This window comes from Sus scrofa, chromosome 17 (assembly GCF_000003025.6).
Source record: "Sus scrofa isolate TJ Tabasco breed Duroc chromosome 17, Sscrofa11.1, whole genome shotgun sequence".
Classification (NCBI taxonomy): Eukaryota; Metazoa; Chordata; class Mammalia; order Artiodactyla; family Suidae; genus Sus; species Sus scrofa.
Window position 1 is genome coordinate 34,635,545 of NC_010459.5, and position 15,952 is coordinate 34,651,496.

Consider the following 15,952-nt stretch of genomic DNA (forward strand, 5'->3'; position numbering starts at 1 on the left):
GGGAATCTCCATATGCCACAGGTGCGGCCCTAAAAAGATGAAAAAAATAAAAGACACAAGAAAGAAGAAACTGACAATGAATCTCCTTCCCCCCGACCAGCCACTCAGTGCCAGTTCTCAGAGGCAGTCCTGGTAAACAGTCTTAGGGATTCCTGCAGGGATAGTCTGAGACAACAGCAAATCACATCTATCTTGTTCTTCCATGCACGAGATAGCATTTTACACACTGTTCTGCTTTTGGATTTTTCTCTTAACACCTTGGAGACCCTTCATGCTTTTTCAAAGCTGCATAGTGCTCTGTTCTGCACATTTCGATGCTTGCCGTCTTCCCTGAGCCTGGTCCCTGGGTAATGGACAGTTAATGTCTCAGAGCCCTTATGAGCTACAAGGCCAGCCGCACCCACGTGACTCGGGAGAGGCACAGCTGTAGGCCAGTACCTCTGGGGCCATTTGCCTAACATCCCTGCCCCAACACGTAAACTTCCCACCTTCAGGATGGGCCAGCCCAGCCAGGCTTCTCCAGGCTGCCTGAGTGAGGGCCCACTTGGGGCCAGAGGAGTAAAGGAGCCCAAGGAGAGGAAACCCAGGGCTGAGGCAGGTGGAATGAGCAACTTTAGCCAGGCCACTGGGGACCCTGAAGGGGGGGCTTAAATATCCAGTCGCACCCTCTACTCAAACCTTCTTAGACACAAGAAGCATCAGCGCAAGAAGGATCTTGGCATCCATCATCTCACAATGAGAAGCTGAGCCAGAATAGAGGACGCCACCTGCCTGAAGTCCCTCAGGGAGTCCCCAGCTCTGCGGGGCTGCCAGGAACCCAGGTCTTCCCACTGGCCCCTCAGGGCTCTCTTCCCTAGTTCCACACTTGCAAGTGGGAATGGGGAAACCGAAGCCAAGAGGGGGGGCAGCAATGGGCCAGAGTAACACAGCATGTGAGGTGAGCGGGGCTGAGAAAGCAAAGCTGCTGCCTCCAGCCTAGGATCCTCCACCACACTGAGTTCCTCTCATTAGCCCCGGGGCACTTCCAGTTTATGAGGCTCCTAGTCGATTAAAAAAACCAAAAACACCATGGAATAGAATTCCCAGAACTCTGACATATTTAGCAATTAACTCTTTTGAAAAAAAAATTATTTCATCAAAGTATAGTTGCTTTCCAATGTTGTGCTAATTTTAGCAAGTTAACTCTTTTTTTTTTTCCTGCCACCCCCACAATATGTGCCTGGGCCTGGGATCGAACCCATGCCACAGCAGAGACCTGAGCAACTGCAGTGACAATGCCAGATCCTTAACCTGCTAAGCTACATGGGAACTCCATAGCAAGTCAACCCTTAGGCATCCACATGCCATCACAAGTAGGAGGCATTATCGTGAGAAGGCGAGAGGATTTACAAAAACACCAATCCATGGGACACCCATGTAACATTGAATATCTTCGTTCAATTGCATCTGCATCTCCTGCTACTGTGTGTTTTACTTCGTGTGGACCTGGTTTCAAAGGTCTAGACCTGGACGGTCACATGCAACATGCCTCTGGGCTCAATCCTGTCCTGCAGGAGGCTAATGCTGCAGAGGACATTACTGGGTGGTTGACAATATCGGAATAAGAACAACAGATTAAAGTAGTGTATCAATGTTACACTTTTTTTTTTTTTTTTTTTTTGTCTTTTTGCCATTTCTTTGGGCCGCTCCCGCGGCATATGGAGGTTCCCAGGCTAGAGGTCTAATCGGAGCTGTAGCTGCCAGCCTATGCCAGAGCCACAGCAACGCAGGATCCGAGCCGTGTCTGCGACCTACACCACAGCTCACGGCAACACCAGATCGTTAACCCACTGAGCAAGGGCAGGGACCGAACCCGCAACCTCATGGTTCCTAGTCGGATTCGTTAACCACTGCGCCACAACGGGAACTCCCTCAATGTTACACTTAACTGAATTTGCCAAGAGTTTGATTATGTAAGAGGATACCCTTGTGCTTCAGAAATACACCCCGAAGTATTAAGGGGTAGAGGACCACGAGGTAGGGGACACACGCTCAAATGGCTCAGAAACAAATCCTATGTGTGAGTGAGAGACGGCTAAAGCAAATGGGGCAAGCTGTGAAAACTTGGTGAATCCGGGGGAAGAGTATGTGGGAGTTCCCTGCACGGCTTTTGTCACTTGTCTGCATGTTTGTAAATGATTGCAGAGCGAAAAGTTAAAGTCGAGACCTTGGCCGGCTAGGATGTGAGGCCTGCCAGATGGGCTCCCGGCCCCCTCTGACCTGCCCTGCTTCAGCTGCCCCAGCAGAGGACAGAACACACCCCCAGTGGACCCAGGCAGCCCTGCCCATGACCCTCAGGCCCCTGTGCCCTTCAGGAGGCTAAGGTGGTCCCAGCACTGGAGCCTCCTGCCACCGTGATTTATGTCCCTGGGAGCCTCAGCAGCTGCGAGCTCGGGTCCCGCCAGGCGGCCTGCTGGAGGGGTGGGGGCAGCGTTTGCTTCTCAGCGTGTCTAATCCGGACCAGACTTGCAGACCCCACGGGCCTGGGATCAGGCTCCCAGGGGGCCAGGGTCAGAGGGTAGGCCGGCAGGGCCTGGAAATCGGGGAGGTGCTGAGGACGAAGTGGCTGGAAAGCAGGAGACCCCGCCTGGTCTAGCTCGGCCACTGCTCCTGTGGGACCCGGGGTGGGTGTCTACCTCCCTCTGGGCCTTGCTCTTTCCCTATCTCAGCACAGCCCTCACAGAGTAGAGCAGAAGGGCTCTGTACACTGAGACTGACCAGCCGTGAGGGAAGGAAGGCTGGTAAAACTTAGGAGTGGGTGTTTTCTTCTCTTTTCTTTTCTTTTTTTTAGGGTTGCACCTGTGGCATATGGAAGTTCCAGGCTAGGGGTCAAGTTGGATCTGTAGCTGCCGGCCACAGCCACAGCAATGTGGGATCCAAGCCACATCTGTGACCTACACCACAGCTCGAAGCAACACGGGATCCTTAATCCACTGAGAGAGGCCAGGAATAGAACCTGCATCCTCATGGATACTTGTCAGGTTCCTAACCCACTGAGCCACTATGAGAACTCCCTATGAGTTGGTGTTTCATGAACACCCAGACCCTCCAGGCTTAGAAAAGTGCCTGGCTTTTGCGAGGGCCTACTATGTGTCAGGCCTTGGCCGATGCACTTTACATGAGTACATACATAAGTTTATTAATGTAGCCTCTTCAGCAAGTGATTGCTTCATTTCATTTCATTCCTAGATGAAGCAACTAAGGCACGGGAAGTTAAAGAGCTTGCCAGCGTCCACTTGGCCCTTGGTAAGCGAGTTGATTTGAACTTAGTGCTCTGGCCACAGAGCTCCCACGGGGCTCTCAACTGCTGGCCCACGTGGCCTCAACAGGTACGTGCCCAGTCCTATAAGGGCCTGACTGAACCTGGCCTTCCAGAACAAGATAGAAAAGGTCATCCCCTTCTCAGCCCTGCCCAGACCCAGCCTGCACCGAGGGAATTGGAGCCTGTGTTTGGCTCCAGGAACCTACATCTTGCATGGGCTCCCAGCATTGCTGACTCTCCCAAAACTGGAGAGGCTCAACCACGGGCTCTTGGAGGGTTTAAACAGAAGGGCCTAGAGTCTATCTCCTCAGAACCCCTGAGGTATCAGTGGAGACCCCAAGGCCCAGAGCAGACAAGATGCATCCCCAGTGTCATGACACAGCAGGTCAGACATGAGCCAGAGCCCCATGGCCCTGGTCTCTGTTGTCATTGCTGGTGACACCACCCAGAGCAGCAATAAGCATGAGAGTTGGAGACACCGCTCTAGGTGACTTACAAGAACAGCCTCACTTAACCTTGTAACAACTCATGAAAGTAGGTACTGTTGTCATTGCCATTTCACAGACTAGAAAACCAGTTTCAAGGTCATCCAGCCCAGCAATGGCATAGCCATGATTCGAACCCAGAGGGTCTGGCTCCAGATCCCATGGCCTCAGCCACAGCAAGGAGATAAAACTCAGTAGGATGGCGTTTCTGTTGTGGCTGAATGGGTTAAGAACCCACCATAGTGTCCATGAGGATGCGGGTTTGACCCCTGGCCTTGCTCAGGGAGTTAAGGATCCAGCATTGCCACAAGCTGCAGTGTAAGTCACAGATGCAGCTCGGATCTCGTGTTGCTGTGGCTGTGGTGTAGGCCAGCAGCTGCAGTTCTGATTTGACCCCTAGCCTGGGAACTCCCATATGCTGCAGGTGTGGCCATAAAAAGAAAAAAACCCTCAGCAGGAGACATAAAAGAGAGTTTAACAGCATAGACCAATTTATGGTGGATGGCTTAGCCTGTCAGTCAGTCAGTCAACAAATGTGTATTGAACTGTTCTGTGGACCACATGAGGCTCTAGAGATCATCAGAGAATAAGATGGATGTGGTGCCTGTTCTCACAGAGACCGTGGTCTATCAGAGCAGCAGGCTCTGAACAAATAGTAAAAACATGACAGGTCCTTCCAAGGCACATGGGGATGCGTGAGGGGGCGAGAGTAGCGGAAACGTGAGGATGATGACTCTGAGGCAAGAAAAGGCTTTGCCAAGTGTCAAAGGTTCTGCAAAGTTATCTGGGCCACCCCTGTATGTTTGCATGATGGAGCACCTGTGGGTCCCTGGATCTCCCCTGAATATAACATCCCTGACACATCTCCTCTGAGTGCCCAGAGCTGCTCTGCAAAGTAGTCAAAGCAAGGTGCACCTCTGCCGAGAGAGGAGAAAGTAACAGCAAAAGTTTACAGAGCCCCGTGTCTGTGTCGGGCATGGTGCGAGCCCTAAAACTCACTTACTCCTCCCCATCTCCATGAGGCCGGGGCTGTTAGCATCCTCACTGTTCCCCCAGGTCATGCAGCCAGCTAATGGCAGGCCAGGATTCAGACCCAGGCACGCAGGGTCCAGAGCCCACCCACTTAAGCTTCCTCCTCGGCTGCCCATGCGCTCAGTGTTGAGGTTCCAAGGCAGGAGGACACAGACCCAGGCCAGAGCCTCCCAGGGCCTCCCACGGAGCCAGCAGAGCAAGACAGGAAAGGTCATCCCCCCAGCCTGGGGCTTTACCCCTGCCCAGAGCCCAGCCTGCAGCGAGGGAATCAGAGTCTGGGTTTAGGTCCAGGAACCTGTATCACATGGTGCTGTCTTGTATCCACTCTGCAAGGTGGATTTTACCCATTTCACGGACAGTTCTCAAAACAGGAGCAGGGGCTGGCTGGCCTGAGGTCGCATAGCCAGAAGTGCGTTTAGACCTCGAACCCAGCTCTGTGGTTCATCCCATCTGGAGAAACCCACGCCTAGAAGCGCAAAAGATACTGGCAACGGGCCTTCAGCCATAGAGGAGAGAGGGATGGGCCCAGAGCTTAGGGAAGTGAGAAGGCGCTGACCAGCTGGGAACTCCGTGGGAACATCTCTTGCCCCCAACCCCACCCCACCCCAGTGCATCCACCCCGGGCAGCAGCCAGGGCAGGGCGAGGAAAGGGTCAGGGAGGCGGGCCTTGGATTCCCAAGGAACACACCCCCTCCTGTCCCCTGTGGGGTGGTTAAGAAGCCAACCCTGAGCTGGGCCTGTCTGCAGCTCGAGACCCTGGCTCTTCTCCTTGACTCGGCCCCCTCCCCCCACCTTCCCCGCCTCCCCCCTTCTCAGCCCAGACCCATCACCTCCCCTCCCACCCCCCCACCCCCGCCCCAGCTCTCAGAAAGCCCTGGAAAGGCTGCTTTCTTTGAGACAGGAAGGTGTCCTCAAGTCTCAGGAAGGAAAAACAGTCAAGCTGAACCCACCAAGACCGTCTCCAAGGGGCCGGGGCTGGCACGGGGCCAGGTCTGACATCACCTGGGAACTGCCACGGCCGCAGCTGCAACACGCCTCCTGGGGGGACGAGCTTTTGCTATTAAAAAAAAGTAATAATAATAATAAAAAAAAAAACTGTTTCCAGTCTGGTGTTTTTAACTGTGCTTTTTATAGTGGGCCCTGGGGCGTGGGTGTTTTGGTGTCCACCCCCCCCTTTTTCCTCACGCCCTGATTTTCACGCCACACAATGTAGCCTTTGACCAATTCTAGCTAATTCCCGGGGGATTCTGGGTGGGACTCCTTCCAGTCTCTGATCCCCTCAGATTATCTTTTATCTATCTAGAGACATTTAATTTTAACTTAATATATATATATTTATATAAAAAATATATATATATAATATTTGCCCACAGTACCAAATTCAAAAGGTACCTAAGCTCATGGGATGAAAGTAAGTCTCTCCTCTGCTCCCCACCCCAATCACCTCCTTCCCATCCCCTGAAGCCATCCCTCTCTTATTTTATTCAACAAAATCTCCTCTAGTTATTACTATGCACCAGGCACTCTTCTAAGCAATTACCTAATATTAACTCATTTAATCTTCCTAAAAACCTTTTGAGATAGAGCTTCCATTGGCTATTTTCTTGTGAATATTGCCAAAGATATTCTATGCATATAGAAGAAAATCTATATGTATAATCTTACCCTCCTCCCTTTAAAAATAGAAGCTAATTATACAACCAGGTCGGCACTTCGCTTCACGTACTGAAAACTGTATCTTGGAATCATCCACATTGGTGTGTAAAGAGACTCCTCATTCATTCATCTTTACAGCTGCATGGTATTCCCTTCCATGGAATGATGTGCCATAGCATAATGAATGTGTCCACTCTTGGCGGACATAAAAAATATTTCCAACTTTTTCTCTTATGAATTATGCTGCAATGAATTGCCAAAGTGATCTTTGCCAAGCATAACGTGGACCTCATCCATCCAATATTCAAAAATTCTCCATCTTTATCTTTTATGCAGAAGGGCATCTTAAATGCAGGTGTTATCAGAGTTACCTGGTGGCCTAGCCATTAAGGATTTGGTGTTGTTGGCGTGGGGTCCATCTCTGGCCCAGGAACTTCTGCATCCTGTGGGTGTGGCCAAAAAAAAAAGAGTATTAAATGCAGGAGTTATCAAGATCCCTGGTGAGACTCTGATGAAAGCAATGAACCTGCTGTCTAAAAATAACTCATGGGCATCTGAGTTTCATATGAAGTTCAGAGACTCCTGGAAACCCCACTGTGGACACAACAATGCCAGGACACCTCCCCTGGCTGTGTGATGTGTCTATGGTTTTGAAGTGGGTACTCTGCACTGCCAGCTTCCTGGCTGCTGAGTTACAGAGAGCTATGAGAAAATTGCTGAATCTGCCAAGCCTTGGTTTTTCTCATCTCTAAAATGGGGCTAATTGGAGTTCCTGTCATGGCTCAGTGGTTAACGAATCCAACTAGGAACCATGAGGTTGGGGGTTCGATCCCTGGCCTTTCTCAGTGGGTTAAGGATCTGGCATTGCCATGAGCTGTGGTGTAGGTTGCAGAAGCGGCTCAAATCCCACGTTGCTGTGGCTGTGGTGTAGGCTGGTGTCTACAGCTCTGACTGGACCCCTAGCCTGGGAACTTCTGTATGCCAAGGGAGCAGCCCTAGAAAAGGCAAAAAAAAAAAAAGACAAAAATAAAAAAATAAAAATAAAATGGGGCTAATTAAAGTGGTTTCCTCCTGGGATTATGAAAAATAAATTAGATGCAGACTCTGAAGTGTTTAGCTCGGCACATAGACGTCCTTAACCCAGGTTAGCTGTTATTGTTTCTGCAAGGTACATTCCAAATCCATTCATTTATTCAACAAACATTTATTGAGAACATACTATGGGCAGGGAACTGGAGGGAGTTCAGAGCGGTGAGGAAAAGAGACTGTGAAAAATTAAACCAAACCAAACAGTCATGCGTGATTGCTCTCTGGGCTCTGAAGGTGGAAGAGGCGCCAGGGGGTTGGGGAAACAGCAGAGGAGGCAGCCTGCGGGGGTTATGGTCGGGGAGTCTCTGCAGAGAGTGGTGCTGGGGTGGCTTTGGAAGGATTACGGGGGAGATTTGGTAGGTAAAGAGGAAGCTGTGTAGGAGAGGGTACATACAGCAGCCTTGAGGAGAGACAGTCCGAGGCAGCAGGGGGACCTCACGGGAGGCTCAAAGTGGCTGAAGTGGGGGCGGTGAGGGCGAGGAGAGAGGAGATTGGAGGGCTGGGAAGTGGGAAGTTGCGGCTTTTGCCAAGGGAAGGACTGGTCAGAGGGGCAGGTAGAAAAACACCCCAGTGACCATGCAGAGGTCCGGTTGGCAGAAGGCATGAAGGCCGCTGGAAAGTCAGTTGGGTCATCCGTGTAAAAATGATAACCTTGAGAGTTCCCATGGTAGCTCAACGGGTTAAAAACCCAACTAGTAGGAGTTTCTGTTGTGGCTCAGCAGTTAACGCACCTGGCTAGTATCCATGAAGATGTGGGTTCCATCCCTGGCCTCACTCAGTGGGTTAAGGATCCGGTGTTGTCGGGAGCTGTGGTGTAGGTCGCAGACATGGCTCAGATCCTGCGTTGCTGTGGCTGTGGTGCAGGCCAGCAACCGTAGCTCCAATTAGACCCCCAGCCAGGGAACCTCTACATGCCGTGGGTGTGGCCCTAAAAAGACAAAAAAAAAAAAAAGATAACCTCAACTAGGTAGTGTTGGTGAAAGGAGGCAGAGGAGGGCAGCAGCCCAGGAGAGAGAGTCAGGAACCAGAGGTGAATAACTGCTCCAATTAAGAGACTGCTTGACGTTAGCAGACATTTCTCCAAAGACATGCAGATGGCCAGTAAACACATGAAAAAATGCTCAACATCACTCATTATTAGAGAAATGAAAATCAAAACCACAGTGAGATACCACCTAATTAGTCTACAAGTAGCAAATGCTAGAGGGTGTGGAGAAAACAGAACCCTCCCACACTGTTGGAAGGAATGTAACGGATATAACCTCTATGTAAAACAGTATGGAGGTTCCTCAGAAAACGCTATGCAGAACTACCATATGATCCAGGAGTCCCACTCCTGGGCACACATCCAGACAAAACTATAATTCAAAAAGATCCATGCACCCCTATGTTCACAGCAGCACTATTCACAAAAGCCAAGATGTGGAAACAGCCTAAATGTCCATCAACAGATGCATGGATTAAGAAGCTGTGGTACATGTACACAATGGAATACTACTCAGCCATAAAAAAGAATGAAATAATGCCATTTGCAGCAACATGGAAGAAACTAGAGATTCTCATACTAAGTGAAGTAAGCCAGAAAGAGAAAGACAAATACCACATGACATCACTTATATGTGGAATCTAAAATATGGCAAAAATGACCCTATCTACAAAAGAGAAACAGACTCACAGACATAAGAGAACAGCCTTGTGGTTGCCAAGGGGGATGGGGGAGGGAGTGGTGTGGACTGGGAGTTTGGAGTTAGTAGATGCAAACTACCACATTTAGAATGAATAAGCAACGTGGTCCTGCTGTATAGCACAGGGAGCTATATCCAATCACTTGTGATAGAACATGATGGAAGATAATATGAGAACAAAAAAGTATATACATGTATGACTGGGTCACTTCACTGTACAGCAAAAATTGGCACAATACTGTAAATCACCTATGTTTTAATTAAAAATAAGTAAATAAAAGATTGGAGTTCCCATTGTGGCAAAGCAGAAACAAATCTGACTAGAAACCATGAGGCTGCAGGTTCGATCCCTAGCCTCACTCAGTGGGTTAAGGATCTGGCGTTGCCATGAGCTGTGGTGTAGGTCGCAGACGTGGCTCGGATCTGGTGTTGCTGTGGCTGTGGCATAGGCTGGCGGCTATAGCTCCAATTACTCCCATAGCCTGGGAACCTCCATATGCTGCAGTAGCAGCCACAAGACAAAAAAAGACAAAAATAAATAAATTAATAAATAAATAATTTTTTAAAAAAAGAAAGAGAGAGAGACTGAATAGAAGAGGGAAAAGTTGAGTAGAAAGGGCCAATTTGGAGTTCTTGTTGTGGCTCAACAGGTTAAGAACCCAACATAGTGTCTGTGAGGATGTGGGTTTGATCCCTGGCCTCACTCAGTGGGTTAAGGATTCTGCCCCTTCCCTGCCCAAACCTGCAAGGGTTCCTATCGCTCTTATAACCAAATCCAAAGTTCTCTCCCAGCCCATCAGCTCCTGCCAGTATGTGGCCTCATCTCCTTTGCTCTCTCTCTCTGGACCTCAGGCACACACCTCCCTGCAGTTTTTAGTTATACCAGGCACACCTCAGCCTCATGGCCTTGGCCTTTGCCATTCCCTCTGCCGGGACTGCTCTTCCCCCATGTATCCTCAAGGCTGGATAATTTCCTTCATTCAAATCTTTGCTCAAATGTAGCTCCTCAAGGAGGCCAGCCCTGACTAACCTCACCAAAATAGCACCCCTCTGCCCATCTATTTCTCTTTTTTTTAATCTTTCATTTATATATATATTTTTTTCTACTGTACAGCATGATGACCCAGTTACGCTTACATGTATACATCCTTTTTCCTCACATTACATATTCCACCATAAGTGACTAGACAGAGTTCCCAGTGCTGCACAGATCTATTTCTTTTTTATTGTGGTAAAACAGACATTACAGAAAAGTCACCATTTTAGGATTTTAAGTGGACCATCAGTGGCATTAAGTACGCTGTGTACCATCATCAGCATCTGTTTTCAGAACATTTCATGATCCCAAACAGCTCTCCACCAACCTTCATCCACTTCCTTTACCCTAGTATTTCTTTGTAAGTTATTCCTACCCGACTTCATGAAACTCGTTTATCTATTTATCACATTGACCACCTGTCTCCTTGGACTAGAACTGAAGCTACCAGAGGGCATGAACTTTGCCTGTGTTGTCCACTGCTACCTCGCCAGCTCCTCATAACGTAATAGGTGCTCATGAAACTGTTATGGGCAGATTAACTTCTCTTCCAGAGAAGGAGGACACAGGCAGAGGAGGGGACTGAAACTGTGCTGGATTTGGGTACATTCCTCTTTGCCAGCCCCTCGACTACCCCTTCCCTAGTGCCCTCCTCTCTCCGGCCACGCCGACCGAGCCGTTCCCCACCCTCTTCCACAGCCTGAGTTGCCCCCCTCACTGCAAAGATCGCTTCTTCTTCATGCATCAAGAGCCTCTTCCCTCTTGAAAACTCTGCTCAAAGTCACCTCCACAGGAAAGAATTCCCAGACAAACCTTCATCACGCTCCCCAACCCCCAACAACTCTCCCCTTCCAACTTGCCCATGATGCTGTACTTCTGCCTGGAATTTGCCTGGTCTCTCTTGAGTGAAAGAGATCGAAATCTAGCTCAGGGTAGCTAGTGGAACAAACAAATAAAAAAGGTAAATTATTGGCTTCCAGAACTGAGTCCAGGGCATGGATTTCATGGCTAAATCCAGGTGGTATGATATCATTAGAATGTTCTCTCTCCATCTCTCATGCCTGCTTTCCTGGATGTCAGCTTTATTCTCAGAGAGTCTCTCCTCTTTGGGTGGCAAAGACGGCTGCCAGCAACTCTGAATTATGACTTACCCTTTTATTTTATTTTATTATTATTATTATTGGTTTTTAGGGCCTCACCCGAGGGCCATGGAACTTCCCAGGCTAGGGGTAGAATCGGAGCTGCAGCTGCTGGCCTACACCACAGCCACAATAACGTGGGATCCGAGTCATGGATGTGAACTTCACAGCTCACAGCAACGCCGGATCCCCAACCCCCTGAGTGAGGCCAGGGATTGAACCCACGGCCCTTTCCCTAGTAGTTCCAGCTAAAGTCCCAGAGAAGGCCCTCCATTGGCCTGCCTTGGGTCACATGTCCAATCTTGTGCTAATTCCTATGGCTAGAGAGACAAACTGCTCTGATTGGCAAGGCCTAGTCCTGTGCCCGTCTCTGAAGTGGGTGTGGGGTTTGCCTGGCCTGAGCTGTAGAACCAAGAGTGAGGGAGGGGTGGTTTCCAAAAAGAAATTGCCACTCGGTGGGCAAAAGCCCCAGATGTCACTAGCTGTAGATGTAACAACTGTGCCTCTGTTGGCGTACTCGCCACGTGGCCACAGGAACTTGAGTTATCTTTGTAGGCTGTGTCTTCCTCCTGAACCTGTGAGTTCCCTTGGGGCAAAATCCTAGCACAGGGCCTAGCTCATGGCCTCTGCTTGATGGACACCAGCGTGCTTCCCTCCTCTCCTTGAGGATCCAAATCCTCTCTGCGCTCAGTCTGTGATTTGGCCGGCATTAGAAAGACCTTGCCCCTGGCCAGTGCGGTGGCCAGATCCGTGGGAGTGCACATACTCCCTGACCTCTGCCCTACATCTCTGGCCCAGAACGTCAGGGGTCAGGAGGTCCAGTTCTCAGTCACCGTCATCTACGTGACCTTGAGCAAGTCCCTTCCTCTTACTAAGCCTCAGTGGTCCTTTCTGTTCAATAGGGGCCGGGAGAGGCCTTTGACCTGAGAAGCATTTCCTCCTTTTCAGCCCATCACGTCCCTCTTTACAATTTGTTCCATGTCTGGGTACCACCTGGGCTCCCAGTTACATAATATTTTTTCTTTAAATGAGCCATCTTTTAAAAACATAAATATATTCATTTCATAAGGGAACTTTAGATCCCTCCATAAATGGAAAACCCGTATCTTGCACCATAAATAGAAGGTAACCATAAAAATAAGTACAATGAAAACAAAACAATGTCATTAAATTCTTGCCAGATCCGGCTGCCTGCCCAGGGCTTGGAGGCAGAGGCCTGCTCTCTGTTAAAAAGGGAAGTAAGTGTTAAGAGAGGTGTTAAAAACACACCAGCATTCAACAGACTTTCTCCTTAATAACAAGCTGAGGGAAAATGAGAAAGGGAGGAAAATTCTGCTCTGGGCTCTGTGGTTCCTAAGCTGGGAGTGGCTCCACCTGGCAGCAGCTCAGGTGGGACCTGTCCCACTGAGCCCACTCTTAGAAAGAGGTGGACCTGGCCATGCCTTCCATGGAGGGGCTGCACCTCCTCTGCACACAGGCCAGGCTGGGGGCTCAGAGCCCCAGCCAGGATGGAGCCCAAGTGTGGGGCTCTGGTTCATGTTTCAGGGTCAGTGAGGGCTGGACAGACGAGTCATACTCAGTCCCCACTACCCCCACCCAGCATGGCCTGGGGGATACCAATATAATTTTTATTTGCATAAATTTTCTAATCTGGAAAGATCAGAAACTAATGAAAGTGATGGGAACCAGACAGATGGGAGAGGGAGTGGGAATGAGACTCTGCAGTTATCCTTTTTTATACTTTTTGAACCATATGAATATATTACTGACTCAAATTTTATAACCATAAAAACAGATTTTATTAGCACCTGTTACATAAGCAGACTTTGTGGTAGCCATTGAGTTAATTCATTCACTCTCATTCAGCCTTTTATCACTGTGCTTCTGCCGCTGGCCCCTTTACTCGTCCTCAGAGACGCCTAACTCTTTTCTAACTCATCCTGTCCACTCTTCTTATAATGCTAGCTTCTTCTCATTCTTCAAGCTTCCTCTTTAATATCATCTTCTCAGGAAGGCCTTGCAAGACCACATTATTTAAAACAGAGATTAGCAAACAATGGTCCAAAACTGGCCCACCACTTGTTTTTATAAATAAAGTTTTATTAGAACACAGCCATGCATATTCGTTTACATATTGTCTATGGTTGCTTTCCCACTGCAGAGTGGTGACAAAGACTGGATGTCCCTCCAAGCCTAAAATATTTAATATCTGGTCCCTGACAGAAAAGTTTGCTGACTGCCATGTCTAAGCAATCTTTCCCTCTTTCCAAGTTCATCTTGAATGTATCAGTACAATTCTTTTTTTTGGTCTTTTTAGGGCCACACTCACAGCATATGGAGGTTCCTAGGCTAGGGGTCTAACTGGAGCTGCAGCTGCTGGCCTACACCACAGACACAGCAACACAGGATCCAAGCCATGTCTGCGACCTACACCACAGCTCATGGCAATGCCAAATCCTTAACCCACTGAGTTAAGGCCAGGGATCAAACCTGCGTCCTCACGGGTCCTAGTCAGGTTCATTAACCACTGAGCCACGAAGGAACTCCCACACTTTTTTTTTTTTTTAATTTCATGGCACCTAACAATAGTTTATAATTATCCCGGTTATCGTGTGTGTGTGTGTGTGTGTGTGTGTGTAATTGTTGTCTCAAAGAAAATTGAGAGACAAAAATAAAAAGCAAACAAAAATTTAAACTGAAAAGAAGTTTTACAAGAGGGTCCAGGTTTTAGAATGATAAAACACCAAATAAAAAACACAACAGAGGGTTCCTGTCGTGGCTCAGTGGTTAATGAACCCAACTAGTATCCATGAGGACGAGGATTCGATCCCTGGCCTTGCTCAGTGGGTTAAGGCTCCGGTGTTGCCATGAACTGCGGTGTAGGTGCAGACACAGCTTGGATCCCGTGTTGCTGTGGCTGTGTTGTAGGCTGACAACTACAGCTCTGATTTGACCCCTAGGCTGGGAACCTCCATATGCTGCAGGTGCGGCCCTAAAAAAAAAAGACAACAAAAAAACAAAAACCAGATAGTTCAAGGGAAAAAACTACCAAGGATTGGTCTGTCCAAGTAGAAAAAAATATTTTCTCACTTGGTTATTGTATCTGCAAAGGTAATCACATATTTTCCGATGCAGATTTGAAGAAGTAAGACATAAAGTTGTTTTTGTTAGGGAGTCCGCAATTCTCAGGAAAGCCTCAAGGCTTGGCTTGTTTGGGGATTTAGAACTAGAGAGAGGAGCCCTGGTTTTCCTCAAGGTACAAAGTGCTTTCATAATCTATTAGGAAAAAAAAAATGCAAAGACTCCATTTGGCTTCCAAAAACTGTCTGTTCCTCAACCCTCTGCCCCACTATTAAGACATAAGGGACCAACATTATAACATTCTCCCTGAGGGAGATACTGTGTCTGCATGGTTTACCTCTGCGTCACCAATACCTAGTACAGGTCTGCCTCACATCAAGGAAAACTCTTAGACTTTGAAATGACAAAAACAAAACAAAACAAAACAATAAAACCCACAAAGATGACTGGCTGTCCTACGGAATGCTAAGCCCAGTCGTCACCTCAAGTTAACGGATTCTATGGGGGTAGATGCCTTTCCTTACCTTTGAGTTATCCTACATCGATGTATGTGGTAACCAGATGATAGTGATACAAATAACTTGTTAATAGAGATGCAAAGAAGTTTTATCTGCTGGAGGCACAATAGATCTCCTCCCCCCACCTTTCCCATTCCTCTTGGAATTTGCATCTTCAGCAAATTAATTTCAGCATCTACATGCATCTGTATTCTCATGTGGAAGTTCCCAGGCTAGGGATGGAACCTGAGCCACAGCAGTGACAATACTGAATTCTTAACCTCTAGGCCACCAGGGAACTCTATGAATTAACAAACAAAAACTCTGATACATGTTCATTTTATTTTATTTATTCATTTGCTTTTTAAGGCTACACCCACGGCATATGGAAGTTCCCAGGCTAGGGGTCGAATCGGAGCTACTGCTGCTGGCTTAGGCCACAACCACAGCAACACGGGATCCAAGCTGTGTCGGAAACCTACACCACAGCTCACAGCAATGCTGGATCCCCCACTCACTGAGCGAGGCCAGGGCTCGAACTCGCATCTTCATGGATATAGTTGGATTTGTTTCCACTGTACCACAATGGGAACTCCATTTTATATCTAAACCAGAGGCGTGATTTTATTCTTTTGCAAAAATTATCTTTTGACATACATAATCTCTCTTGTTACATTCTTTATATAATGAATGCTGGTGTGAACAGTGAATATGCTCTCATAGCATTCTGTACTTCTTGTAGCACCAATTTAATAAGTATAATTATTTGTGCATTCATCTGTGTATTAGCTGTTTCTCCTAACCATAAGCTTCATGGGGCAAAGACCTTATCTGACTTGCTTGCTACTGTGTTCCCCAAAGACTAGCATTGTACCTGGAAATAACACAGACTAGGTGATTATATAGACATATACATGTATGTTGTATGTGTGTATATATATATATATGTAT